The following is a 26,700-nucleotide window of genomic DNA, read 5'->3' as shown; positions in this document are numbered from 1 at the left end:
ATTATCCATTGCATACATAGCACAAATAATTGGTTTTCACATTAGATGTAGTTGGTTAACACTGTTTTTTATCAGTGTTGGGTACTCATTCTTCAATTTAAATAGCTTTTAAGGTAAAAGAAAATGACAATGAGTCGCAAACATGAACCTTGCAGTATAAATGGCTTATTGTATGTATGTTCTAATTTTGTTGTGTTGTATATTTTTAAGGTGATATTACTAATGTATAAATAACTGTGTACTATGTGAACACTTAAATTTAATTTAATCATCAGTCTGGTTACATTTATTTTATATAGCTTGAATAAATCAAACTATTGTTTATGTAAGGGACCTTGAATATATTTTTTGAAGATGGCAATACAGTATATATATTGTTAAGCAAGATTGAAGTAGTCTGAAAGCAGTTGTCGATATTTTACGAAATTAAGCTTTAAAATATTTAACATGTAAAGGAATGTTGTGCAGATAGTGTGACAGGAAAGGTGTAAGCTGGTTACCTCAACTTTTATACTCAGTTAAAAAAAATGTTATAAGATAGGCTATCCTAGTGAGTATATTTTGTTTCTATAATTCAGCCCTTGTGCCTCACCTCTCGGCAATCCACTAACTGGTGCAATTGAGGTAGCATTATACTCTGTCTTGAATTCTTCTGTCTTTGCTCTTAAAGCTTTAAATGGCATTGATCTCTCCCACCTTTTGCGCCCCTGTTTATTACACTTATTTACCACTTTCCTTCCTGCTCTGGCTCATTTGTGTTGTTCAGTATGGTCTGAACCACCTCATTTGGAATAGGGTGTCCCTATCCACCAACTTTATCACCCCCCCCCCCCCTTCCCCTTCGGTACAGTATCATGTTTACATAGTAAACATGCCTAAATTTTTTCCTTTCATAATGTTCTCGGTGAGCCTTTTTTTTTTTTTTTTCTCTGTAGCTTTTGATTTGGTTCACAAAGGCTATCCATATTGTGTGTCATCTGTGAACATTCCTCTGACATTACATAGTGCATTTCTTACATAAGATCTGGTGTAATATTATTGCCTAAATTCTTCTCCGAAGATTGTAGCTACTTCTCATGTTATTTTGCTATTCCAATCTTTCCCCATCCCCACTTAGTTGTGTTTGGATGGGAACACATGCACCAAGTATTTTAATCTTGTCTTTAATTATTTGATCCATACATTAACAAGTTGCAATAATCAGGTTGCAGTTCTTGTATAGCAAAATATTAGTGTAATTTGTGAGTGGGTGTTTGGGTAAGGAGTCTAAACTTTTTATGTAGTTTGAGCCATTAAATGAATGAATGTTAGTATGAAGCATTTTTTTAATTTCAAAGTCATGATATTGGGTTTGAAAGTCCTTATAAATATTGTTCTTAATATTCGGTTTGTGATTTCAAAGCATAAAATTTTATAATTAAAATTATATTCTTTGAAATCACAAAATTATATCAGATAGAAAGTGAATTTGCTTAAATTTTCACTGCATTTTTCTTGATGCACAGAAAAATTATTTCTGTGCATCAGATTAAAAATGATTTCTATGAATTTTTTAAATCATTTTTATTTCTAACTTCAAGATTTTTTTATACAAATTATTTTTCTGCATTTTTAATTTCATGAGTGTTTCTTGATTTCTATATAGGATAAATTTTTGTACATGCTATAAATACACGGCACAAATTTTTTTTGTTTTTTTTACTATAATACTGATCTTGACTAAAATTAAAACTACTATTTAACTGGTTTCTTAGTTTATTGGCATGAAAAAGCACACACTTTGATACAAGATCAAAATAATGAGGGGATTCAATGAATCCAGTCCATCTTGCAGCTACCAAGGTCCAAATCTTTTCATAATCTTATACAACAATGGACCTTAATAGCAAGGAAGAAATGTTAAATACCTAGTACTTTCCTTCAATACAGAGAACGTCACCTGAAAATCTTATAACCTGAAGGCAAAGACTGTAAACATAGACTCAGCAGCCATATTTAATCTAGCAAAAGAAATTGTGACGGTAATGACATGTTGAAGCCAAGGTGGTATTTCAATCGGGTTCACGTTCTCGGTGAATCGGACCATAAACTCAACTGAAATGGCAATCTCAGGCTTGCACTTGTATACCTCGTCACCTATGTAGATGCAGCTCTGCTCTCCCATCACACAGGGTTAGTGGAACGTTGACCTAAGTCACAGCCAAGTTCATCATGTCAATTAATCTTTGGGGATTCCATTAAAGAAATAACCCATACAACTATTATTTTTGGCAGTCTATTAAGTGCTGTTTACAAGTAGTATATATTTACATCATAACTTATTACAATAAGTGTACAGTTAATCTTGGCAGACTGGTTGTAGTTCATGAACATGTTGAACAAGGCTTTGGCCAAAGCCCTTAAACATCACTTCAGGGCAGCAAAGCACTTTAGCAGTCTATATCTGTAAGCTGATTAGTTATTACAATGTGAAGAAAAGATTGTGATTGCTTGGCAATTGCAGTCACTCAAGTGATGTTTTGGGTTAAAGCCTACATCGCTCCGTGGAAGCTTTGGATAGAAGGCACAGGTAATGGCTGAATGGGATGTGCTCAAGTTATATCCACAAGTTGTTCTACTGTGGTTTAGGTTTGGATTATTCCAAGGGGCAAGTCCTGGCATACTTTATAAAATTTATTTACATAACCAATCTGATTGGCTTGGTGTTTATACTGTGTGTGCATGTGTGTGTGTGTTTATGTACACTTATATTCCCCCCTCAATAAATTATTGCTTTTCAAGCCAATTAATATGTTTTAGATTCATATCGATGTGCTCATTTTTTTTTAAAGCCATCCAAAATAATTGCTTCAAAGCCTGAATATGCCACTGATATTTTGTAAAGCCTTGAGATCATGACTTTAAAACTGCCATCAACTCTTTAAAGATTAAATTCTTTGCATTTTTATGCTGGAAATTCAATCTAAGGAGGGTTGAGACAAGAAAAGGTGTTCTGACCTCTGTTTTAGTGGATACAAACAAGAAAGCTATTGAAGCACAATGGTCCAGTAATGTGCCCCAAGAAACTCAAAAGAATATAAGGAATTTGATAATTTTTTTAATAGATTTGTTGTAGTTTACAATTAGTTCATTAAGTTTTTGGCAGCAGTTTAACACATGCTTATCAAGGTTACATTTCACAGGTTTACATACCTCATTCAAAACATACATGTCCAATGTGATTTGTTAAAAATATATATATGAACATAATCCATGACAGGTGAGGTTCTCTTAATTATCACAGAGACATTCAATGGCTGGTTCACAATTACTGAGAGGGAAAAGCAAGACTCTTCAGACCCTAAGTGGTGCCATACTCGTTTCTTACCTTCCCCTTAGACCGTGCAACTCTGGGGACCCATTGATGTCTCTGACTGAAGCAGATATGAGGATCAGCTGGAGACAACGCAAAACCCCTTTAATCACTTATGGAGATAAGTTACAAAGACTATGATATCTGAAACTCTCCCCAAGAATTTAAGGAAGTTCTCCGTTGTCTACTCCTGCCCCTCGGGTACATGAGGGGTTAGAGGGATTAATAAGGAAAGGGAGAGCCTAATCAATAATACCTGGAATTAGGTGGACTAGTATCTCATAATTACAGCTCATCTGCCTTCATTTTGATTTGGAATGGATGACGATGATGAATTGTTGTTACATTATTTAACAAACAACTTTTATTTGTATTATATACATTAACAGGCAGTCATCATAAAGTTAAATGGAGAAAGTCTCAATAATTTGAAACCCTATACCACTACTAATAATTCTGAAAAGAATGGAAAGAGTTGGCATTGTCATTGGTAGCTGCAGTTTGCTAACAATATTTTCTTTCCTTGAGTGGACAAAGAAAACAACTGTTTGAAGCAAAGTAACATAGATACAATATAATAAAGAGGGGGAAGAGGGAGCCAGTAAGATAACTTGGGAGTACATGGCACCTTATTATGTAAAGAGACAATGAAGACACCGACATGAGAAGTAGTACCATTCTATCCAGCGATGTGACCAATGTAATCGAACATTGGGTAGTATTTCATGAATAAGGATCACTTGTGTTGTGAATGGGAAAAAGCTCATCTGAGATATCACTTCAGGCTCATGGTAACTGATATTGTCACTTGTCTAGATAAATTACCAAAAACTGGTTTCATGTGTGGTGTAACTGAAGAATCTACCAACAAGACTTGTGAAATGGTCAGGAACTCCGTGCCATGCATGGGCCTCTGACAAACTGATTTTCACGCGCAACACAGTCAACCTCAATGAAATGTCATCCTAAGTTCAAAATTATCACACCACAGTGAACTACTCTTCTCTTGATTTAACTACATTGTCTCTCTAGGTTAAGCAGAGTTGTAAATAGCTGAAGAGGTTACAGCATTTTGAGGAACTACGGCCGTCTGAAATGTTTAATGGTCACTTATTCCAATATTTTTGTAATCTAGCAAGCAAATAATGCTCTAGAGGTTCTTCCTAGATAAAGTATGAAGCAAATGGTTGGGATGCCCGCCCCCTCTTAATGGTTCTGACTTCACAGTCCACAAGAAGAAGAGAGTTGATTAGGAAACTTGAGACTGCATTCGGACACCTTGGGACGGGCAGCCCACTCTAAGTTCTGATTGGTGATGCCTTCTCTCAGTAAGCTAATCACAAGCACTGTGAGGAGGAAGTCACACCAACAAAACCTGATGGGTTAAGAGTTGTTCAAAGTTCTCATGCAGCAACAAGAGAAAATAATTATCTAAGATTCTCAAACCGTCAACAATAAACAGGCTTAATGTAAAACAAACAATCAGTCAATTATGTACAGAATATATACAGGCCTTTAGAAAGAAACATATAAAAACATGACTGCATTTCTTCAATTATAATGAAGCAATGCACTTTATCAGATCGTGGAGAGGCAAACTGTCACAAATTTCATCATCCTATTTAAATTATCATAATGCTGATTAATTTGGGTAATTACTCACTTGGTATTCTATCTCTCTAAACTAGACTCATTATTCATAGGCATAATCACCACCTATGTACTAGTTGGGGAGATATTTGTTGCCATACATTCTGGCTGGCCTGGGTCCTGCACAATCTTTCTCCTTTGTCCTTATTTCTGCCTTCATCTGCCTTCTCTAATTTGTTCCATTTGCTTTCTATCAATCTGTGAAGAATGTTAACAGTTTTTTCAGTTTTCCACAATTGGCTGAAGCTGAGTGGAGGAGGATTTGTGGATTATTTTTTCTTCTAATTCTGTATACTTCTTATCTAAACATTTGTCTAATCACTTGCACACTAGTATGAACATAGCAAGTGATAACTAGTAAATAAAACTAGTTGTTTCTACTGTCTTACAGAGGGAGGTAGTCAGTTATAATTTAAGAAAACCATTGATAATGGATAATCAACTTTGTGTACTTTTCTTGCCCAATTTCTCTCACTCACTACCAGCAACACACCTATACAATAGGTCAGTGAACCAGGTTTTGTATTTTATTTTTACTTGATTAAATGTTCAGATTTGTCTTCTTTATGTGGGTTCTAAAATGTTTAATTGCCTCACCTAATCTAACAGGTCCTTGGGATGATCTAGGCTGAATATTTACTTGAACTACAACACCTGTAGATATTATGGAACACAAGTGACTTTATTCTCATTGGTAATTTTTTTTTTTAGTTCCTCTTCCTTGACTGTAAAGGAAATTTAGCACCGGGTACAGTCATCCACATAGTTACTTACACCTTTATTATGTACACTGTAGATGTCTGACTAAAGTGATGACTTAAGAAAAAGCAGCACAATTAAGAACATAACTGGACACTGAAGGAGGACACAAACTTCAAAATGCAATAAGTGAGAATGAATCACACAAAGGACAAGGCTTCATATTTTGAATGAACGATATGTTTAGACAATCCAACATCATCACTTAGGAAATATGGGCATAAACGATGCAAAGGCAAAAGGGTGAAGGTTGTGATATGAACACAAAACGTGTCTTTTTTTTTATATATATATATTTCATACACCTCGGTAGCTGATACCTCCTGAATTGTCTATGCAGGGTGAGTGAATGGGCAGTTAACAATGTGTACTTCAAAATTTTCTTGTTGGTATTAATTCCATTTCTTTTCACTTGTTTTATTATTTCACTATCCAGCTATTTCATCTTATATTTGCAGTATCAACAGTCTTGAACAATTTTCCCCCTTGGTTCATTCCAATAGCCTTCACAAGATGCTGTCCACAATCCCTATGTGCCAGGCAGTTGCACACAAGATGGGCTTAGGTTAGCTTTGTTAACATAAGAACACCACAAGAATACATTTCTGTATTTAATATTCCAACCACAACAACATTCCTCCGTTGAATCTTTTGTCGTAGTATATGATAATTCTTCATATGATATAAATAGAATAGTTAAAAAATTCATTCATTTTTTGACAATATGCCAAGATATTTTACAACATTGTAATGTGATTGTATATATAATTTTTATAAGCAAGTTCCAATAGCACCTACATCTTTATATCTTCTTAAGGAGTTCTTACATTACAAACTGGGGCTTAGGGTAATTCATCAATTTCTGTGATTTCAAAAAGTCTCGCTCTATGCATAGAATGAGGAGACCTACTGAAATTCCAGAAGCCGATGCTTTACGATAGTTAGGACCATCCTTCCTGAGTGATAGGGCGGCACCTCTTTCAGTGGAGAGGGGATGAGGCTCTCTTGGAGGATACGTGCCAGTGACGGAAACTACACACCTGATCCAGCTGAGTTTTCTGTCCTTGTCTCCATCTCCGTGCAACTCTCCAACTTTTTGACATATTGCTTTAATGTCTTTTTGTTCTGTCTTGACAATTTATTAACTCCCTGTATTAACATACAACATTGCTTTTTGCCTCCATGCTTCACCGTATTGTATCTTTTTAATAGTTAATTTCTCAATTACACTTATGCCTTTTGTAGTTATTCTTGTTTTTCCTTCTCACTTATCCATCTTGGTTCAATTCTGGACATCCATCAGGAAGTATACATTTCATAACATTTTCCTTTGGTGTCATGCATCATCCCCATATGAAACTTGCTCATGTACATCTTCATAGTCAGGGCAGAGAGTACCAACTTGGATACTCATGGAATTATACCCTATGAAGATGCTTGAGAATTCAATTCTGATCAAACTTTCCTTTTAATTTTAATCTGCGCCATTTTCACGCACAGGGGTACCAACCTTACCGAATTGGTATCTCAAACCATCCAATAAACTGTCAAAAAGAAACAACCCGAAGATTATCCAACACTTAGAACAGTGCTGGTTTATATCTTATAGTTATCAAGTTCAGGTCTGAATAAGACGGTTTGAAAATGAATTCCTTTTCAGTCCCGCATAGCATGTTGAGGAGCACATGGTCAACCTAGCGCACGCTGTATCTCACAGTTGAGGTTTACGAGCACACACACACACACACACACGACTGCCACCACTTTTACTACTACTTTCCAGTGCAAAACGCGCCAGCTACTTAACGTCCTTTCCTCCCTCCTTCAATTAGGCCATTGTTCTTAGTAGTAACTAATGAATCACTAGAATAACGAATATATACATTCTTTGTAAAGCTTCAGTAGAATTTGCTTCAGGCACAAACATCACCACTTGCTTGTCGTAACGAAACAGAGTCTGATCACGGCAGCTGCATCATTCGTTGCTCATTTGTTGTTCCTCCCCGTCCATTTGCGCGCACACATTAGGTTCTTTAACTTGGTGGCTGCACAGCGGGCTTTGGATTTGGCGGTGGTGGTGGGTTGTGGAAGCAGGTGGTGGTCAACAGAGGGGGGGGGGAGGGAGCGGGGGGGGGGATAAATCTTTAGGGAACCCCTCAGCCTTATAGCACTTTTATATCATCAGTGTGACATTGTACATTTTATCACCACAGCAACGGTCTTAACATCATACCCACACTTGACTTAGTAACACAGGAGAATGTATATTGGGGAACAGTTGAACAACAATATATTATGAAATGCATTGTAAAGAGCTAATATTCGAAACCGTTATTATGCAAAGTGAACAAAAACAAATCCTAAAGTTACAATGGTATTAATAAACTGTTATGCCTTATTGCTGTTCAACCTGGGAAAGTTCTAATTCATGTAGGAGTTGGAATGACATTAGGAAGGGGGTCATTAAGAAGAAAAGTTACCAAAAAGGTTTTCAATCCTATCACCCATAGCTACCCCCCATCTGCCCGCAAAAATACTGCTACCGTAGAGGGTCCTGCGACACTTTGGCATCCGACAAAAGGAAGGCAGGGAGTAGTTCCAGAGAGTCGGTTATAATACTTCGAGGGCCACTGAACTACTGCGACAGAGAGCAGAAAATTCGTAGAAGATATTGAGGGGGTTCAAATAGGCATGGAATAAATGCTGGTGGTGCCTCGGGGCAGTTGGGGGAAGGCATATATGGGATCCACTACCTTAGAATGCTCCTAATATGGGATCTGAACTTTGGGTCATACATCAGCTTCAGGGAATTCCCGTAAGGCAATTTTTACCAAGTATGAACACAAGATTTTGGCTCTTATGACACCCCCATGAAGCTCGTGAATTACCCGAGAACCAGAGCTGTAAGATTTGGATTTTCAAGGACCGCTCTCAGATACCTTGTGGTGTTTGGAAGCGGCAGGATAAAGTTCAGACGGAAGGAGAACATGCCAGAGAGTAATATACCTTCAACCCCCTCTCAAACAATAGCCCAGGGAAACTCGGCTCGTTAAGAGGAGACAAGAAAGGGGATTAAACAGAGGGAAAGTTGGCCTCCCTGGCATGATGAGGGACCTTGGGATTATCAAACATTGCAAGTTCGTCATGAGAATGCGTTAGGTAGCAGATAAACTTGAACCACTTCTTGGGGACAATGTAAAGAGATAAGCTATTGTGAGACTATCTAGACTTCATTGAAGCTTCTTTTCTTGGAAAAGCAGCCATGAAAGAACTGTTAAAGGCTCACAATGGCTCACCCCATTACATATGCAGGCTCATCTCAGTAGCATTCACTATCACCACACTGATTTCATAACTGATGAGTTTATTATAAAAACAAATTTAGATATTTCATATTAAAGGTTATTTTCTAAATGAGGTCATTCTTCCACTATTAGATTAGGGATATCACATGTACAGTATATCAAACGCGTCTTAGTCCATCTACGCAGCCTTCCTTTCTTGCGCTGTTTTGATTGCATGTTTTTTGCACTATTGGATCAAATTAGGTCAGGAGTGAAAATCAGAGATTAGGATTTATTGGGTAATGTCAGTGATGCAAATGCACAAACTGGTTTGCAGTCAAGTTCTTTAAAGCCAATCTTCTAAACCCATGTTTTGTACTGATCTCATTAACCCTGTAACCCTAACTTTAACTTGCCTAATAACCTTGATTGCTGTCTTTGGTTCAAATTGGGTTTCTGAGATATTTGAGTTTTCTGATTTTAATAGAACAACCTAACCAATATATATATAACTAAGTTTTGATCACTGCACACTAATTGTTTCATAACCTAATGCATTCTCCTTTGCTTTGATTTTCTCTTTGTAACTGTTGACCTCCTGACCCAATATGACTCGAGTGCTTCTCAAGGCTGCCTTCTTCACTGTGAAGTTCGCAGGATGAAGATGGCACGGCAGCTAGACCCACTTTATAATTACTTTGTGCACTTGATATTGGCACTGCTCGACTCCTTCCTGCCACCTGAAACAATGTTTAACAATTAAAATTTTGCACAACATAATAGATTATATATTCCATCCATCAACTGCATGATAATAATAACAGCATGTGTCTAATTCTTGCTATATTTGGTGAAGTTAATGCCATTAAGAGAATTTCAACAATAAACCAGAATGGAAAGCTAGTTTGGCATTAAATTATTAGCGGTTATTTGCTCCTCAGGCAAGATGATGTAACTTCTTATACAAAATTAAAATAAGTACTGTATGCAGTACATATTCAACCTGTCCTCTTACAAATTATGTCTGAATTTGGCTGTTTACCCGTATGGCCTAAAATGGACATCATTTGAAAATGGAATATAATTGAAAATAATTTTTTTTTTTTTTTTTTTTTTCAAAACGGCAAGTCTGGTAGGTTAGGAGGGCAGGAAGTTCTTGTAAGGTTTCAAAACATCATGAAAACCATTAATCGAAAGTTTACTCTCCTAACCTAACCGAGTAAGTCAGAGGATTCACACAGAAAACAGGACAGTACGTCACTTTCGTGCACAGATTTCATATCAAATTACGTCCATGTTTGGCCATAGTGCGTATACGGGAAAAAAGTAACGTTATTTTAAGAGGACTGGTCAACATATTACACAAATATTAGCATTAAATAAAAAATGGTCAAAATAAAAATAATAAAGTTAGGTTGGTAATTAAAACAATGTTTTATGACAGTCCTGTACATGTGTGCGTGTGAACCAGCATGTGGAAATGTGGAAAATATGTAGAGCACAATGCAGTAGGCAGATGGTTACTGTATTGGCCTGGTAATCCAATGGCTCCAAGATAAATTCGTATGGAGGCAGTGATGTTTCAAGTTCAGTTAAAACTATTGTTGGAGTATACAGTGCACCCTTGAAAATTGTTCCCACTAAAATATATTTTTTGGAAAAAAAAAAATCTGGCCTTTGTACGGGTGAGCAATGAAATCCAGCTTGTCGATTCTCCAATTTAACTAAAGTAAGTCTATGACCTTGTTCTTGATGTTTTAGGTTTAGAGAATTCATCTTTGTCAATTTTGTGTGGAGTGATCATATCAGTTCTTCCATCTCCCACCTTTGGCAAATTGAGTTCCTCTAGCCTCTCCTCATAGCTCTTGTTTTTCAGGTCCGTAATCCATTTAGTGGTATGCCTTTGTACCTTTTCCAGTTTACAGATGTGTTACTTGAGAAATGGGCACCATATAACCTATTCATGTTGCAATTGTGGTCTTACAAAAGTTGTGAACAATATCTTTGGCATTTCACTATGAATATATTTAAAAATGATTCTGAAGTTGGAAAGTATAGCATAGGCTCCTTGCACAATGCCATTTATGTGGTCTTCTGGTGACAAACTGCTATCCATAACATTCTCTAGATTTCTTTTTCTTGTCAGAGTTCTTTAATACAAAATAACTAGTTTGTGTTGTACATATTTTCTCCTGTTCCATCTGTTTAGAAAAGAATGAATGCCTGCATCCATGGTTGGAGGCTAGATGCTTGGGGCTAGCCTCGCCAACTTTGCACGAGAAATGGTCTGGGGGTAAAGGACTGACATAGGATGGTTAGGGTTGCCAGAATTCAAGAGGGAACAGCATGCCAGATAACCCATTCTGACTGCAACGATAATTTTTAGCACTGCTCTCCTGCTACACCTAGCTAAATAATTTAAAAGCAAATGTTTTTCTTATAGTAAATAATATACACCCTTTATTGACTAATCTTGGGGAAAATAAAACATTTTCTGCTATTCATATTTTGGCTGTAATAACATAAAATAATCTTCCCACAGTTTCAAAGCAAATGGTTAATTATTATATTTTGTAAACATTTCACACTGCTAAGCTGATCCCATCAGCGGAACACCTTCACGTCAATGATAGACTATATTATTTATCTAAGAGAGACAAACATCTTCCTGTAAAGAGACTGGGTTGACCAGGGCAGAATGAGACAGGAAAGGAGACAACATACAACACACAAAGGAGAAGGGGGGAATGTTAAGGGAGAAAGGGAAGAAAGCTGGAAAGGGGAAGAGTTGAGGGATAGAGAAAGAGATGGGAGGGTGTGGGAAAGACCCAGCATAGGTGGGGAGGAGATGGGAAGAGAGGATAAGAGAGATGAGAGAGGAGGGAAGTTGAGAGAGAGAGAGAGACCCAAGCATAGGCAGGTACCCTTCCCCTCTTCCTTAGTATCCCATAATGTGGAATTTGTTCACATTGAATACTATTTGCAAAGTGTTGCTCCATAAATTTATTCTGTCTTGTTCATCTTGAATCTTTCCTAGTAGCTTAGGATCGTTGGCAAGCATGTTCATATAATTCTGTATTTCCTCTGGAAGATCATGTATAAAGACAATGAACATTACTGATGCAAGACCTGAACACTGTGGTATACGACTAGTGACATATTAGTGCTTACTTATTAATGAGCACGGGTGAGCTCGAGCTTTTAATAGTCTCCTAGCCATTTATACCTGGCATGCTAACTCTCTCGACATTAATTTTTCATCATGTATGTTGTTTTGAAGCTGTGGATGGAATTGGCTTCAACAACGTCCTCTTTCAGTGCATTTAATATGCCAACCAATCATACACTCAACCTAAATTGCTGCACAGCCACATCAGGAGAAAAATCCCAGTGAAGGAACAGGTAATGAAACTGAGGATAGGGTTAGCCAGATTCACTACAAATGACGAGGAAGTATGCAAGGAACTCGAAATTCCAGGTCTTCACATTAGAGCAAGGAGAAGGTCCAGAGGTAAAGAGAGGGAATAGATAACCAGGCACTGCTAGAAGAGTTCAAGATTACCAGTGGGGAGGTATGGAAGCTTCTGCTAGAGTTGAAGTTCAGCTGTCTTCCAGATTTTTAGCAGTTCACCTGTTACCAGTGATTTGTTAAACACTATAGATAGTAGCAGGCACAGTGCTTCTGCTCCTTCCTTTAGTATCTATGGTGAGATTCCATCTGGGCCTATGGCCTTTGTCACATCCAACTCTAGCAGAAGCTTCCATACCTCCCCACTGGTAATCTTGAACTCTTCTAGCAGTGCCTGGTTATCTATTCCCTCTCTTTACCTCTGGACCTTCTCCTTGCTCTAATGTGAAGACCTGGAATTTCGAGTTCCTTGCATACTTCCTCGTCATTTGTAGTGAATCTGGCTAACCCTATCCTCAGTTTCATTACCTGTTCCTTCACTGGGATTTTTCTCCTGATGTGGCTGTGCAGCAATTTAGGTTGAGTGTATGATTGGTTGGCATATTAAATGCACTGAAAGAGGACGTTGTTGAAGCCAATTCCATCCACAGCTTCAAAACAACATACATGATGAAAAATTAATGTCGAGAGAGTTAGCATGCCAGGTATAAATGGCTAGGAGACTATTAAAAGCTCGAGCTCACCCGTGCTCATTAATAAGTAAGCACTAATATGTCACTAGTCGTATACCACAGTGTTCAGGTCTTGCATCAGTAATGTTCATTGTCTTTATACATGATCTTCCAGAGGAAATACAGAATTATATGAACATGCTTGCCAACGATCCTAAGCTACTAGGAAAGATTCAAGATGAACAAGACAGAATAAATTTATGGAGCAACACTTTGCAAATAGTATTCAATGTGAACAAATTCCACATTATGGGATACTAAGGAAGAGGGGAAGGGTACCTGCCTATGCTTGGGTCTCTCTCTCTCTCTCTCAACTTCCCTCCTCTCTCATCTCTCTTATCCTCTCTTCCCATCTCCTCCCCACCTATGCTGGGTCTTTCCCACACCCTCCCATCTCTTTCTCTATCCCTCAACTCTTCCCCTTTCCAGCTTTCTTCCCTTTCTCCCTTAACATTCCCCCCTTCTCCTTTGTGTGTTGTATGTTGTCTCCTTTCCTGTCTCATTCTGCCCTGGTCAACCCAGTCTCTTTACAGGAAGATGTTTGTCTCTCTTAGATAAATAATATAGTCTATCATTGACGTGAAGGTGTTCCGCTGATGGGATCAGCTTAGCAGTGTGAAATGTTTACAAAATATAATAATTAACCATTTGCTTTGAAGCTGTGGGAAGATTATTTTATATTATTACAGCCAAAATATGAATAGCAGAAAATGTTTTATTTTCCCCAAGATTAGTCAATAAAGGGTGTATATTATTTACTATAAGAAAAACATTTGCTTTTAAATTATTTAGCTAGGTGTAGCAGGAGAGCAGTGCTAAAAATTATCGTTGCAGTCAGAATGGGTTATCTGGCATGCTGTTCCCTCTTGAATTCTGGCAACCCTAACCATCCTATGTCAGTCCTTTACCCCCAGACCATTTCTCGTGCAAAGTTGGCGAGGCTAGCCCCAAGCATCTAGCCTCCAACCATGGATGCAGGCATTCATTCTTTTCTAAACAGATGGAACAGGAGAAAATATGTACAACACAAACTAGTTATTTTGTATTAAAGAACTCTGACAAGAAAAAGAAATCTAGAGAATGTTATGGATAGCAGTTTGTCACCAGAAGACCACATAAATGGCATTGTGCAAGGAGCCTATGCTATACTTTCCAACTTCAGAATCATTTTTAAATATATTCATAGTGAAATGCCAAAGATATTGTTCACAACTTTTGTAAGACCACAATTGCAACATGAATAGGTTATATGGTGCCCATTTCTCAAGTAACACATCTGTAAACTGGAAAAGGTACAAAGGCATACCACTAAATGGATTACGGACCTGAAAAACAAGAGCTATGAGGAGAGGCTAGAGGAACTCAATTTGAGAGAGAGAGAGAGAGAGAGAGAGAGAGAGAGAGAGAGAGAGAGAGAGAGAGAGAGAGAGAGAGAGAGAGAGAGAGAGAGAGAGAGAGAGATATAGATATAGATATAGAGAGAGAGAGAGAGAGAGAGATATAGAGATAGATATAGAGAGAGAGAGAGAGAGAGAGATATATAGATAGAGATATAGAGAGAGAGAGAGAGAGAGAGATATATAGATATAGATATAGAGAGAGAGAGAGAGAGAGAGAGATATAGATATAGATATAGAGAGAGAGAGAGAGAGAGAGATATATAGATATAGATATAGAGAGAGAGAGAGAGAGAGAGATATATAGATATAGATATAGAGAGAGAGAGAGAGAGAGAGATATATAGATATAGATATAGAGAGAGAGAGAGAGAGAGAGAGATATATAGATATAGATATAGAGAGAGAGAGAGAGAGAGAGATATATAGATATAGATATAGAGAGAGAGAGAGAGAGAGATATATAGATATAGATATAGAGAGAGAGAGAGAGAGAGAGATATATAGATATAGATATAGAGAGAGAGAGAGAGAGAGAGATATATAGATATAGATATAGAGAGAGAGAGAGAGAGAGAGATATATAGATATAGATATAGAGAGAGAGAGAGAGAGAGAGAGATATATAGATATAGATATAGAGAGAGAGAGAGAGAGAGAGATATATAGATATAGATATAGAGAGAGAGAGAGAGAGAGAGATATATAGATATAGATATAGAGAGAGAGAGAGAGAGAGAGATATATAGATATAGATATAGAGAGAGAGAGAGAGAGAGAGATATATAGATATAGATATAGAGAGAGAGAGAGAGAGAGAGATATAGATATAGATATAGAGAGAGAGAGAGAGAGAGAGATATATAGATATAGATATAGAGAGAGAGAGAGAGAGAGAGATATATAGATATAGATATAGAGAGAGAGAGAGAGAGAGAGATATATAGATATAGATATAGAGAGAGAGAGAGAGAGAGAGATAGATATAGATATAGATATAGATATAGATATAGAGAGAGATATATATATATATATATATATATATATATATATATATATATATATATATATATATATATATATATATATATATGGGGGGGAAGGGGGAGAGAGAGAGGAGAGAGAGAGGGGAGAGAGAGATGGGGGGGGAGAGAGAGAGAGAGAGGGGGGGGGGGGGGGGGAAGGGGGAGAGAGAGAGGGAGAGGAAAACTGCAGGAGGGGGTTTGGGCAAAATGTGACCCACCGCCGCTTTCTGTAATTGGCATATTTTCGGTATAAAAAGTCGGAATTCCAAACTGCGAATACGTGCAAAGAGCCAGAATTTGGCTTCAAAATATGGCTCAGGAGTCGAATTTGATATGTTTGAGATATTTTGAAAACTGCAGGGGGGTTTGGGCAAAAAGTGACCCACCGCCGCTTTCAGTAATTGGCATATTTTCGATATAAAAAGTCGGAATTCCAAACTGCGAATACGTGCAGAGAGTCAGAATTTGGCTTTGAAATATGGCCCAGGAGTCGAATTTGGGAAGTTTGGGACATTTTGAAAACTGCATGGGGGTTTGGGCTAAATGTGACCTACCGCCGCTTTCAGTAATTGACATATTTTCGGTATGAAAAGTCGGAATTTCAAACTGCGAATACGCGCAGAGAGCCAGAATTTGGCTCCAAAATATGGCTCAGGAGTCGAAATTAGGTAGTTTGAGATATTTTGAAAACTGCAGGGGGTTTTGGGCAAAATGTAACCCTCCGCCGCTTTCAGTAATTGGCATATTTTCGGTATAAAAAGTCGGAATTTCGAACTGCGAATACGTTCAGAGCCAGAATTTGGCTCCAAAATATGGCTCAGGAGTCGAATTTGGGATGTTTTGGATATTTTGAAAATTGCAGGGGGGGTTTGGGCAAAATGTGACCCATCGCTGCTTTCAGTAATTGGCATATTTTCGGTATAAAAAGTCGGAATTTCAAACTGCGAATACGTGCAGAGAGCCAGAATTTGGCTACCAAATATGGTTCAGAAGTCGAATTTGGGATGTTTGGGATATTTTGAAAACTGCAGGGGGAGTTTGGGCAAAATGTGACCTACCGCTGCTTTCAGTAATGGCATATTTTCGGTATGAAAATTCGGAATTTCAAACTGCGAATACGTGCAGAGAGCCATAATTGGACTCCAAAATATGGCTCGGGAGTCGAATTTGGGATGTTTTGGATATTTTAAAAACTGCAGGGGGGTTTTGGCAAAATGTGACCCACCGCCGCTTTTTGTAATTGGCAAATTTTCGGTATAAAAAGTCGGAATTTCAAACTGCGAATACGTGCAGTGAGCCAGAATTTGGCTGCAAAATATGACTCTGGAGCCGAATTTGGGATGTTTGGGATATTTTGAAAACTGCAGGGGGGTTTGGCCAAAATGTGACCCTCCGCCGCTTTCAGTAATTGGCATATTTTCGGTATAAAAAGTCGGAATTTCAAACTGCGAATACGTGCAGAGAGCCAGAATTTGGCTCCAAAATATGGCTCAGGAGTCGAATTTGAGATGTTTTTGAGATATTTTGAAAACCTGCAGGGGGTTTGGGAAAAATGTGACCCACTGCCGCGAAAATTTGCCAATTACAAAAAGCGGCGGTGGGTCACATTTTGCCAAAACCCCCCTGCAGTTTTTAAAATATCCAAAACATCCCAAATTCGACTCCCGAGCCATATTTTGGAGTCCAATTATGGTTCTCTGCACGTATTCGCAGTTTGAAATATCGAATTTTCATACCGAAAATATGCCATTACTGAAAGCGGCGGTAGGTCACACTTTGCCCAAACACTCCCTGCAGTTTTCAAAATATCCCAAACATCCCAAATTCGACTTCTGAACCATATTTTGGAGCCAAATTCTGACTCTCTGCACATATTCGCAGTTTCAAATTTCGACTTTTCATACCGAAAATATGCCAATTACTGAGAGCAGTGGAGGGTCACATTTTGCCCAAACCCCCCTGCAGTTTTCAAAACATCCCCAACATCTCAAATTCGACTCCTGAGCCATATATTGGAGCCAAATTTTGGCTCTGCACGTATTCGCAGTTTGAAATTCCGACTTTTTATACCGAAAATATGCGAATTACTTCAAGCGGCGGTGGGTCAAATTTTGCCCAAACCCCTCTGCAGCTTCCAAAATATCCCAAACATCCCAAATTCGACTCCTGGGCCATATTTCAGAGCCAAATTCTGGCTCTCTGCACGTATTCGCAGTTTTAAATTCCGACTTTTCATACCGAAAATATGCCAATTACTGAAAGTGGCGGAGGGGTCACATTTTGCCCAAACCCCCTCTGCAGTTTCCAAAATATCCCAAACATCCCAAATTCGACTCCTGGGCCATATTTCAGAGCCAATCACGCTCAGGAGTCAAATTTCCGACATTTCGGACATTTTGAAAACTGCAGGGGGGGTTTGGTCAAAATATGACCCATCGCCGTTTACAGTAATTGGCATATTTTCGGTATTAAACGTCGTAATTTGAAACTGAAAATAGGCGCAGAGTCAGAATACGGCTCAAAAATCACGCTCAGGAGTCAAATTTCCGACATTTCAGACATTTTGAAAACTGCAAGGGGGTTTGGGCAAAATATGACCCATCGCCGTTTTCAGTAATTGGCATATTTTCGGTATGAAACGTCGTAATTTGAAACTGAAAATAGGTGCAGAGAGTCAGAATTCGGCTCAAAAATCACGCTCAGGAGTCAAATTTCCGACATTTCAGACATTTTGAATATTGCAGGGGGGTTTGGGCAAAATATGACCCATCGCCAAAAATCAGTCGATTTTTGCCGCTAGCGGCGAAAATCGCCCGATTTTTTCCCTCCAGCGGCGAAATTCGCCCGATTTTTGCCCGCAACCGGCGAAAATCGCGCGATTTTTGGCTGCTAGCGGCAAAAATCAACCGATTTTCGCTGCTAGAGGCCAAAAAAAAAGGTTATTTTCGCCGGTAGCGGGCAAAAATCGTGCGAATTTCGCAGCTGGGTGGCAAAAATCGCGCGATTTTCACCGCTACCAGCCAAAAATCGCGCGATTTTTGCCAATTACAAAAAGCGGCGGTGGGTCACATTTTGCCAAAACCCCCCTGCAGTTTTTAAAATATCCAAAACATCCCAAATTCGACTCCCGAGCCATATTTTGGAGTCCAATTATGGTTCTCTGCACGTATTCGCAGTTTGAAATATCGAATTTTCATACCGAAAATATGCCATTACTGAAAGCGGCGGTAGGTCACACTTTGCCCAAACCCCCCCTGCAGTTTTCAAAATATCCCAAACATCCCAAATTCGACTTCTGAACCATATTTTGGAGCCAAATTCTGACTCTCTGCACATATTCGCAGTTTCAAATTTCGACTTTTCATACCGAAAATATGCCAATTACTGAAAGCAGTGGAGGGTCACATTTTGCCCAAACCCCCCTGCAGTTTTCAAAACATCCTCAACATCTCAAATTCGACTCCTGAGCCATATATTGGAGCCAAATTTTGGCTCTGCACGTATTCGCAGTTTGAAATTCCGACTTTTTATACCGAAAATATGCGAATTACTTCAAGCGGCGGTGGGTCAAATTTTGCCCAAACCCCTCTGCAGTTTCCAAAATATCCCAAACATCCCAAATTCGACTCCTGGGCCATATTTCAGAGCCAAATTCTGGCTCTCTGCACGTATTCGCAGTTTTAAATTCCGACTTTTCATACCGAAAATATGCCAATTACTGAAAGCGGCGGAGGGGTCACATTTTGCCCAAACCCCCTCTGCAGTTTCCAAAATATCCCAAACATCCTAAATTCGACTCCTGGGCCATATTTCAGAGCCAATCACGCTCAGGAGTCAAATTTCCGACATTTCGGACATTTTGAAAACTGCAGGGGGGGTTTGGTCAAAATATGACCCATCGCCGTTTACAGTAATTGGCATATTTTCGGTATGAAACGTCGTAATTTGAAACTGAAAATAGGCGCAGAGTCAGAATACGGCTCAAAAATCACGCTCAGGAGTCAAATTTCCGACATTTCAGACATTTTGAAAACTGCAAGGGGGTTTGGGCAAAATATGACCCATCGCCGTTTTCAGTAATTGGCATATTTTCGGTATGAAACGTCGTAATTTGAAACTGAAAATAGGTGCAGAGAGTCAGAATTCGGCTCAAAAATCACGCTCAGGAGTCAAATTTCCGACATTTCAGACATTTTGAAAACTGCAGGGGGGTTTGGGCAAAATATGACCCATCGCCAAAAATCGGTCGATTTTTGCCGCTAGCGGCGAAAGTCGCCCGATTTTTTCCCTCCAGCGGCGAAATTCGCCCGATTTTTGCCCGCAACCGGCGAAAATCGCGCGATTTTTGGCTGCTAGCGGCAAAAATCAACCGATTTTCGCTGCTAGAGGCCCAAAAAAAAGGTTATTTTCGCCGGTAGCGGGCAAAAATCGTGCGAATTTCGCAGCTGGGTGGCAAAAATCGCGCGATTTTCGCCGCTACCAGCCAAAAATCGCGCGATTTTTGGCTGGTAGCGGCGAAAATCGTCCGATTTTTGCCCTCCAGCGGCGAAATTCGCCCGATTTTTGCCCGCTACCGGCAAAAATCGACCGACTTTCGCCGCTAGCGGCCAAAAAAAGGGGCTATTTTCGCCGCTAGCGGCCAAAAATCGGGCGATTTTCTCCGCTAGCGGCCAAAAAAGGGGCTATTTTCGCCGCTAGCGGGCAAAAATCGGGCGATTTTCGCCGTTAGCGGCCAAAAATCGAGCGAATTTAGCCGCTAGCGGGCAAAAACCGTGCGATTTTCGCAGCTGGCGGGTAAAAATCGCGCGATTTTCGCCGCTAGCGCCCAAAAACCGAGCGATTTTCGCCGTTAGCGGGCAAAAATCGCGTGATTTTCGCAAGTAGCGGCCAAAAATCGCGTGATTTTCGCCGCTAGCGTCCAAAAATCGGGCGATTTTCGCCACTACCGGGGCTAAAACCGGGCGATTTTCGCAGCTAGCGGCCAATAATCGTGCGAATTTCGCCGCTAGCGGCCAAAAATCACGCGATTTTCGCAGCTGGCGGGCAAAACCCGCGCGATTTTCGCCGCTAGCGGCCAAATTCGCCTAATTTTTGCCCGCTCCCGGCGAAAATCATGCGATTTTTGGCCGGTAGCGGCGAATATCGCACGGTTTTTGGCCGCTAGCAGCGAAAATCGCGCGGTTTTTGGCCGCTAGCGGCAAAAATCGACCGATTTTCGCTGCTAGCGGCCAAAAAAGGGGCTATTTTCGCCGGTAACGGGCAAAAATCGTGCGAATTTCGTCGCTAGCGGCCAAAAATCGTGCGAATTTCGCCGCTAACGGCCAAAAAACGCGCGATTTTCGCCGCTAGCGGCCAAAAACCGTGCGATTTTCGTAGTTGGCTGCCAAAAATAGCGCGATTTTCGCAGGTAGAGGCCAAAAATTGCGCAATTTTCGCCGCTAGCGGCCAAAAATCGTGCTAATTTCGCCGCTAGCGGGCAAAAATCGTGCGATTTTCGCAGCTGGCGAGCAAAAATCGCGCGATTTTCGCCGCTAGCGCCCAAAAACCGAGCGATTTTCGCCTCTAGCGGGCAAAAATCGCGTGATTTTCGCAAGTAGCGGCCAAAAATCGCGCGATTTTCGCCGCTAGCCTCCAAAAACCGCGCGATTTTCGCCACTACCGGGGCTAAAACCGGGCGATTTTTGCACTCCAGCGGCGTAATTCGCCCGATTTTTGCCCGCTACCGGCGAAAATCGCGTGATTTTTGGCCGCTAGCGGCGAAAATCGGACGGTTTTTGGCCGCTAGCAGCGAAAATCGCGCAGTTTTTGGCCGCTAGCGGCAAAAATCGACCGACTTTCGCCGCTAGCGGCCAAAAAAGGGGATATTTTCGCCGCTAGCGGGCACAAATCGGGCGATTTTCTCCGCTAGCGGCCAAAAAAGGGGATATTTTCGCCGCTAGCGAGCAAAAATCGGGCGATTTTCGCCGTTAGCGGCCAAAAATCGTGCGAATTTAGCCGCTAGCGGGCAAAAACCGTGCGATTTTCGCAGCTGGCGGGCAAAAATCGCGCGATTTTCGCCGCTAGCGCCCAAAAACCGGGCGATTTTCGCCGTTAGCGGGCAAAAATCGCGTGATTTTCGCAAGTAGCGGCCAAAAATTGCGCGATTTTCGCCGCTAGCGTCCAAAAATCGGGCGATTTTCGCCACTACCGGGGCTAAAACCGGGCGATTTTCGCCACTAGCGGCCAATAATCGTGCGAATTTCGCCGCTAACGGCCAAAAAACGCGCGATTTTCGCCGCTAGCGGCCAAAAACCGTTCGATTTTCGTAGCTGGCTGCCAAAAATCGCGCGATTTTCGCAGGTAGAGGCCAAAAATTGCGCAATTTTCGCCGCTAGGGGCCAAAAATCGTGCTAATTTCGCCGCTAGCGGGCAAAAATCGTGCGATTTTCGCAGCTGGCGGGCAAAAATCGCGCGATTTTCGCCGCTAGCGCCCAAAAACCGAGCGATTTTCGCCTCTAGCGGGCAAAAATCACGCGATTTTCGCCGCTAGCGCCCCAAAACCGAGCGATTTTCGCCGTTAGCGGGCAAAAATCGCGTGATTTTCGCAAGTAGCGGCCAAAAATTGCGCGATTTTCGCCGCTAGCGTCCAAAATTCGGGCGATTTTCGCCACTACCGGGGCAAAAACCAGGCGATTTTTGCACTCCAGCGGCGTAATTCGCCCGATTTTTGCCTGCTACCGGCGAAAATCGCGTGATTTTTGGCCGCTAGCGGCGAAAATCGGACGGTTTTTGGCCGCTAGCAGCGAAAATCGACCGACTTTCGCCGCTAGCGGCCAAAAACCGTGCGATTTTTTCGCCGCTAGCGGCCAAAAATCTGGCGATTTACTCCGCTAGCGGCCAAAAAAGGGGCTATTTTCGCCGCTAGCGGGCAAAAATCGGGCGATTATCGCCGTTAGCGGCCAAAAATCGTGCGAATTTCGCCGCTAGCAGCCAAAAATCGCGCGATTTTCGCAGCTGGCGGGCAAAACCCGCGCGATTTTCGCCGCTAGCGGCCAAATTCGCCCAATTTTTGCCCGTTCCCGGCGAAAATCGTGCGATTTTTGGCCGGTAACGGCGAATATCGCACGGTTTTTGGCCGCTAGCAGCGAAAATCGCGCGGTTTTTTGGCCGCTAGCGGCAAAAATCGACCGATTTTCGCTGCTAGCGGCCAAAAAAGGGGCTATTTTCGCCGGTAACGAGCAAAAATCGTGCGAATTTCGTCGTTAGCGGCCAAAAATCGTGCGAATTTCGCCGCTAACGGCCAAAAAACGCGCGATTTTCGCCGCTAGCGGCCAAAAACCGTGCGATTTTCGTAGCTGGCTGCCAAAAATCGCACGATTTTCGCAGGTAGAGGCCAAAAATTGCGCAATTTTCGCCGCTAGCGGCCAAAAATCGTGCTAATTTCGCCGCTAGCGGGCAAAAATCGTGCGATTTTCGCAGCTGGCGGGCAAAAATCGCGCGATTTTTAGCCGGTAGCGGCGAAAATCGCGCGATTTTTGGCCGGTAGCGGCGAAATTCGCACAATTTTTGGCCGCTAGCGGCGAAATTCGCACGATTTTTGGCCGCTAGCGGCGAAAATTGCCGATTTTTGGCCGCTAACGGCAAAAATAGCCCGATTTTTGGCCGCTAGCGGCGAAAATCCCGAAATTTTTGCCCGCCAGTTGCGAAAATCGCACGGTTTTTGGCCGCTAGCGGCGAAAATCGCGCGGTTTTTGGCCGGTAGCGGCGAAAATCGCGCGGTTTTTGGCCGGTAGGGGCGAAAATCGCGATTTTTGCCCGCCAGCTGCGAAAATCGCATGGTTTTTGGCCGCTAGCGGCGAAAATCGCGCAGTTTTTGGCCGATAGCGGCGAAAATCGCGCGGTTTTTGGCCGGTAGCGGCGAAAATCGCACGGTTTTTGGCCGCTAGCGGCGAAAATCGCACTATTTTTGGCCGGTAGCGGCGAAAATCGCGATTTTTGCCCGCCAGCTGCGAAAATCGCATGGTTTTTGGCCGCTAGCGGCGAAAATTGCGCGGTTTTTGGCCGGTAGCGGCGAAAATCGCGATTTTTGCCCGCCAGCTGCGAAAATCTCATAGTTTTTGGCCGCTAGCGGCGAAAATCGCGCGGTTTATGGCCGGTAGCGGCAAAAATCGCGCGGTTTTTGGCCGGTAGCGGCGAAAATAGTGCTATTTTTGGCCGCCAGCTGCGAAAATCGCATGGTTTTTGGCCGCTAGCGGCGAAAATCGGTCGATTTTTGGCCGCTAGCGGCAAAAATCGCGCGGTTTTTAGGCGGTAGCGGCGAAAATCGCGCGATTTTTGGCCGGTAGCGGCGAAATTCGCACGAGTTTTGGCCGCTAGCGGCGAAATTCGCACGATTTTTGGACGCTAGCGGCGAAAATCGCCGATTTTTGGCCGCTAACGGCAAAAATAGCCCGATTTTTGGCCGCTAGCGGCGAAAATCGCGCGATTTTTGGCAGGTAGCGGTGAAAATCGCGAAATTTTTGCCCGCCATTTGCGAAAATCGCACGGTTTTTGGCCGCTAGCGGCGAAAATCGCGCGGTTTTTGGCCGGTAGCGGCGAAAATCGCGCGGTTTTTGGCCGGTAGCGGCGAAAATCGCTATTTTTGCCCGCCAGCTGCGAAAATCGCATGGTTTTTGGCCGCTAGCGACGAAAATCGCGCAGTTTTTGGCCGGTAACGGCGAAAATCGCGCGATTTTTGGCCGCTAGTGGCGAAAATTCCCCGATTTTTGGCCGGTAGTGGCGAAAATAGCCACTTTTTTGGCCGCTAGCGGCGAAAATCGGTCGATTTTTTGCCGCTACCGGCAAAAATCGCTCGGTTTTTGGCCTGTAGCGGCGAAAATCGCGCGGTTTTTAGCCGGTAGCCGCGAAAATCGCGCGCTTTTTGGCCGGTAGCCGCGAAAATCCCGATTTTTGCCCGCCAGCTGCGAAAATCGCACGGTTTTTGGCCGCTAGCGGCGAAATTCGCACGATTTTTGGACGCTAGCGGCGAAAATCGCCGATTTTTGGCCGCTAACGGCAAAAATAGCCCGATTTTTGGCCGCTAGCGGCGAAAATCGCGCGATTTTTGGCAGGTAGCGGTGAAAACCGCGAAATTTTTGCCCGCCATTTGCGAAAATCGCACGGTTTTTGGCCGCTAGCGGCGAAAGTCGCGCGGTTTTTGGCTGGTAATGGTAAAAATCGCGCTATTTTGGGCCGGTAGCGGCGAAAATCGCGATTTTTGGCCGCTAGCGGCGAAATTTGCACGATTTTTGGCCGCTAGCGGCGAAAATCGTCCCATTTTTGGCCGCTAGCGGCGAAAATCGGGTGATTTTTGGCAGGTAGCGGCGAAATTCGCGCGATTTTTGCCCGCCAGCTGCAAAAATCGCATGGTTTCTGGCCTCTAGCGTCGAAAATAGCGCGGTTTTCGGCCGTTAGCGGCAAAAATCGCGCGGTTTTCGGGCGTTAGCGGCAAAAATCGCCCGATTTTTGGCCGCTAGCGGCGAAAATCGCACGGTTTTTGGCCGCTAGCGGCGAAAATCGCGCTATTTTTGGCCGGTAGCGGCGAAAATCGCGATTTTTGCCCGCCAGCTGCGAAAATCGCATGGTTTTTGGCCGGTAGCGGCGAAAATTGCGCGGTTTTTGGCCGGTAGCGGCGAAAATCGCGCTATTTTTGGCCGGTAGTGGCGAAAATCGCGATTTTTGCCCGCCAGCTGCGAAAATCGCATGGTTTTTGGCCGCTAGCGGCGAAAATTGCGCGGTTTTTGGCCGCTAGCGGCGAAAATCGCGCGGTTTTTGGCCGGTAGCGGCGAAAATAGCGCTATTTTTGCCCGCCAACTGCTAAAATCGCATGGTTTTTGGCCGCTAGCGGCGAAAATTGCGCAATTTTTGGCCGCTAGCGGCGAAATTCGCACGATTTTTGGCCGCTAGCGGCGAAATTTGCACGATTTTTGGCCGCTAGCGGCGAAAATCGCCCCATTTTTGGCCGCTAGCGGCGAAAATAGCCCCTTTTTTAGCCGCTAGCGGCGAAAATCGGTCGATTTTTGGCAGGTAGCGGCGAAATTCGCGCGATTTTTGCCCGCCAGCTGCAAAAATCGCATGGTTTCTGGCCGCTAGCGTCGAAAATAGCGCGGTTTTCGGCCGTTAGCGGCAAAAATCGCCCGATTTTTGGCCGCTAGCGGCGAAAATCGCACGGTTTTTGGCCGCTAGCGGCGAAAATCGCGCTATTTTTGGCCGGTAGCGGCGAAAATCGCGATTTTTGCCCGCCAGCTGCGAAAATCGCATAGTTTTTGGCCGCTAGCGGCGAAAATTGCGCAGTTTTTGGCCAGTAGCGGCGAAAATCGCGCTATTTTTGGCCGGTAGCGGCGAAAATCGCGATTTTTGCCCGCCAGCTGCGAAAATCGCATAGTTTTTGGCCGCTAGCGGCGAAAATCGTGCGGTTATTGGCCGGTAGCGGCGAAAATAGCGCTATTTTTGCCCGCCAGCTGCGAAAATCGCATGGATTTTGGCCGCTAGCGGCGAAAATCGCGCGGTTTTTGGCCGGTAGCGGCAAAAATCGCGCTATTTTTGGCCGGTAGCGGCGAAAATCGCGATTTTTGCCCGCCAGCTGCGAAAATCGCATAGTTTTTGGCCGCTAGCGGCGAAAATCGCGCGGTTTTTGGCCGGTAGCGGCAAAAATCGCGCTATTTTTGGCCGCTAGCGGCGAAATTTGCACGATTTTTGGCCGCTAGCGGCTAAATTTGCACGATTTTTGGCCGCTGGCGGCGAAAATCGCCCCATTTTTGGCCGCTAGCGGCAAAAATAGCCCCTTTTTTAGCCGCTAGCGGCGAAAATCGGTCGATTTTTGGCAGGTAGCGGCGAAATTCGCGCGATTTTTACCCGCCAGCTGCAAAAATCGCTTGGTTTCTGGCCGCTAGCGTCGAAAATAGCGCGGTTTTCGGCCGTTAGCGGCAAAAATCGCGCGGTTTTCGGCCGTTAGCGGCAAAAATCGCCCGATTTTTGGCCGGTAGCGGCAAAAATCGCCCTATTTTTGTCCGGTAGCGGCGAAAATCGCGATTTTTGCCCGCCAGCTACGAAAATCGCATAGTTTTTGGCCGCAA

At 42.5% G+C, this 26,700-nt stretch overlaps 1 protein-coding gene across 6 annotated transcripts in view; it reads right to left on the bottom strand.

Annotated features, from left to right (window-relative positions):
* Positions 1-1,737: 1,737 nt before the first annotated feature.
* Positions 1,738-26,700, bottom strand: part of Sh (Potassium voltage-gated channel protein Shaker) — a 661,237-nt gene continuing 636,274 nt past the window's right edge. For all 6 annotated transcript variants that reach the window (XR_011225829.1, XM_069318076.1, XM_069318077.1 and 3 more), the window contains one exon: positions 1,738-9,785. The gene's annotated coding sequence lies outside the window, so the exon portion shown is untranslated. The remainder of the gene's footprint in view (positions 9,786-26,700) is intronic.

This window comes from Procambarus clarkii, chromosome 89 (assembly GCF_040958095.1).
Source record: "Procambarus clarkii isolate CNS0578487 chromosome 89, FALCON_Pclarkii_2.0, whole genome shotgun sequence".
NCBI lineage: Eukaryota > Metazoa > Arthropoda > Malacostraca > Decapoda > Cambaridae > Procambarus > Procambarus clarkii.
Note: the sequence above shows the minus strand (reverse complement) of the source record. Positions and strands in the feature narration are given on the sequence as shown.